This window comes from Apis dorsata, unplaced genomic scaffold (genome assembly GCF_000469605.1).
Source record: "Apis dorsata unplaced genomic scaffold, Apis dorsata 1.3 scaffold_577, whole genome shotgun sequence".
Classification (NCBI taxonomy): Eukaryota; Metazoa; Arthropoda; class Insecta; order Hymenoptera; family Apidae; genus Apis; species Apis dorsata.
The window spans coordinates 499,492-503,037 of NW_006263787.1; positions in this window are offsets into that span (position 1 = coordinate 499,492).

A 3,546-nucleotide genomic window follows, 5' to 3' on the forward strand; every position below is an offset into this window, starting at 1 on the left:
GGCCAAGATTCGACGGTCCCTTGTGCTTAAAGAGAAGATTTAAGAAATAACAAAAAGTGGGAAAAAAAAGAGGTGAAACAGAAATGGAAAGAGATAAAAAAAAAGCAAGTGTTAGAGAGTCATATTATATATATATATAAAAATAAAGATAAAATAAATAAAAAAAAGAAAAAAAAAAGGAACTTTTGTCCCTGGACCGGCCTGGCCGGCTCACGGACGCAACACGTGGAAATATAATGAAAGGAAAAAAGAAAAAAAAAACAGAAAAAGAAAAAAAAAGTATGAGGAACACAGGCACACGGATACATACACACGATATACACACACCTGCAGCGAGACTAAAAAAAGAAATACGACTAAAATGGAAAACACTTTTACATACACGATGTCTGCGCGAGCGCGTAGATAGAGATTAAATCGAGGTATTACATTATGTGCGCATTATAAACGTTTTGGTACTGTACGGCACTGTATGACGCGTCTCTTTATACGTAAAACACGTACTTCTTAACTAAATAATAATATCCATCGCCGCGGTGAAGCCTCTCGAAGCGTTTTTTACGCACCGTTACCGGCTTTCCTCGCTTTCGTCGGCCGGGCGAAATACATACCACTGGCTGATAAATCATCCATCGTGCCACGATGCCCGAGCGTGTATATGCCAATCCGATTTCCGTCAGATTTCGGACGATCGTGTGCTTTCCTCATTCTTATTATAATAATATGCTTGTCGATATTTTTTTTTTTTTTTAATTTTTCAACAATTCAAGAGTTGAAAGAAATATAGATTTTTCTTTTAGCCAAATTGAAACCTCGCTATAAATTCGGCTATTGAGTAATAGTATTTTAATTTGAAACGAGACATGTGGTTTTTGGATTGGAAATAACGTCGAAAACGTATATGTGATACAATTAGCGAATTTAATGTAATTATATAATATATATTTGTACTTGTATATTATTCGTACGTTTGTAATTTCATTCGTTGATTCTTTGCGCTTTTATTTTATGTGTTCTTCATTTTCTTCTTCGAAAGAATAGTTTCTAGTTAGAGACAAAGACTATCTTAGATATCCAGATTGTCGATAACGTTAAGCTTCTTGTCTTTTGTACAAAATAATCTTGTAAGCTTGATAAAACATACATTTCAGAAACGAAAACTGTATGAAACTGTATGAATTTTATGAACAACACGGAACAAAAGTGCAAAGAATTGAATTTCTGTCGTTTAATTTATCATAAAATCACTTATCTTCGACATTTCAAACGTACAAATACCCCGTCATTTTTATATTAAATAAACGTTTTCCCAGATTTTTGAAAGCAACAAACAAACAAACAAAAAAACAAAATATTAACTACATCGACAAAAGGATCGTACATGAATGTCCATCTCTTTCATCGACCAAAAAAGAAAAAAAAGAACTAAAAAATAAAATACAAATTTAATCTCGTTACAATGAACGAACGACAAATTCTCGACAACGAAAGGGATTATTACGGAAATCGTTTTGGCCCCATGCTCGATGCACGGACTGTATAAATGATCGTGAAGAGACACTTCGTGGATTCAATATATATCAATGTGATGACGATCAACGACCAATAGGTTTTTCCTTTTTCGAGAGACGTCGTTTGTTGCGGCCGCACGTTTCACTTCGCTGTTAAGTCCGTTTTTTGTACGCGATCAACGATTCCGGTTGAAGACACACACGTTAACTCGTTAGTTAGGTATTATTAAACGTAAAGGCCGACCGTTTTTTAAATCGCAGAGGAGACGGTTTGGTCGTCAAAAAACACGATATCGTTGGCGAATTATCGTTATAGACGCTTTAAGAGGAACGCGAGTAACGATCGGGTAACGCGTTCACGATCTTTCTCGAATAATTTCGGTCTCGCGTTTACAATTTTTCATTACACGAGAAAAATTCTAACTTCGATAAATTCTAAGGAAAAAAGATCGATCGATGATCGAGGAACCATACTCGAGAACCTCGTGTTCCCCGTGAGTTAATTGCGTTTGCGACGTTCTTTGCGACTCGATCGATCTGCGATCTCTCAGATTGTGACCGTGTCGTCGATTAGGCAGAGGATGTTGTATAGTTGAATAAATAGTGTTTTATACGTATATTCTCTTCTCGTGAAAAAAAAAAAAAAAAAATAAAGCGACGAATTTTGATTATAAACTTGTTATTAAAAAAAAATTCGAGTCGAGCGAATAATAGGAAAATTTTATTAGTTGAAAATTAATTCCATGAAATGGTTAATATTAATATAATAAATTCTGAACGTGATCCTGGCGCCCTTAAATATATCTGACTGTTTTTTGAATCTTGATATAAAAGAAAAACAATTTTAAATATCTCGTGTTCATTGTGGCGCCAGTTAAAAAGACAAAAATGGCGGCGAGCGAGCGCCGATTATTCAACTATAGCGTTCTTTCTGCTTGTAATAACGAACGCCAATTATCGAGAACGTCGAGTTTAGCCGAGTTTTTAAGCCGCTAAGTTTTCGAGTTTCGTAGCGTACCGGGAGCGTCGCCGATACTTTACAGTTATAAAAGTGTCCCACATTTTTAGCGCAGCTTAGCAGACCGCGTAGCGTGACTGTAGTTTAGACTTTTAACAAACTTTATAAGATAAGTTTTTTCTTCACGGTAAAGTATCGTCCTCGCCTCGTAACAAAAATCCTCTTCTCTTTATTGTAATTTAGCGTGACGTTTAATCCCTCAAGCGGCGGCCCAAAACACTATATACGAATTCATCGTTCATCGAACGAGATAATCGAGCGCATTTTTTGTATTCGCGATGCTAAAAGTAAAAGAAAAAAAGAAAAAAAAGAGAGAAAAAGCGATTCACATCATGTTACATCAACGTTTATAATATCGTTCACCGCGTCCATTTAATTGTATTGCCCGAGGACACGCTGCTTAAGGGATTATTCGGATTTTAATCATCACTTCGAATCCTTCGAATGAGTCGAGCGACGTGTCGAGTGGAAATAAAAGAATATAAAGGAAAAGTAACGGAGAATAACAAATAAAGAGAAACGTGGCGATGATTGTTCGAAAGTGGAAGAGGGAAACGTGTTTTCTCGTACAAGGTGTTGTTTATTGAAACGTCATAGATGCGAGAAATGAAATATAATCGAATCGAAAAAGAGGAGGAAAGAAGGGGAAAGAATGGAAAAGGATGAAAAGGAGAGAGAGAGAAAGAAAGAAAGAGAGAAAGAGAGAGAGAGAGAGAGTTGAATGTTAAATTATATTATAACATTGAGGAGAAAAAAAAGGGCAAGTATGAGAGTATAAAAGAAATAGGAACAAATTGGAATGGAAGAAGGCTCGACGAGAGCGATGGCGAATCCGTCACGGTGCGCCGACTGACACGTTTTCGGACGGTTTAAATATACTTATAGCGAAATTAAGAAATGCATATTATTCTGCCGATTAACGAGTAAGTGCGTAGAATTCGTTTAACTGTAGATAAAGAAAAAAAAAAAAAAACACGTACACAGTCACGTACGCGCGAGTGCAAGATACATTACCAC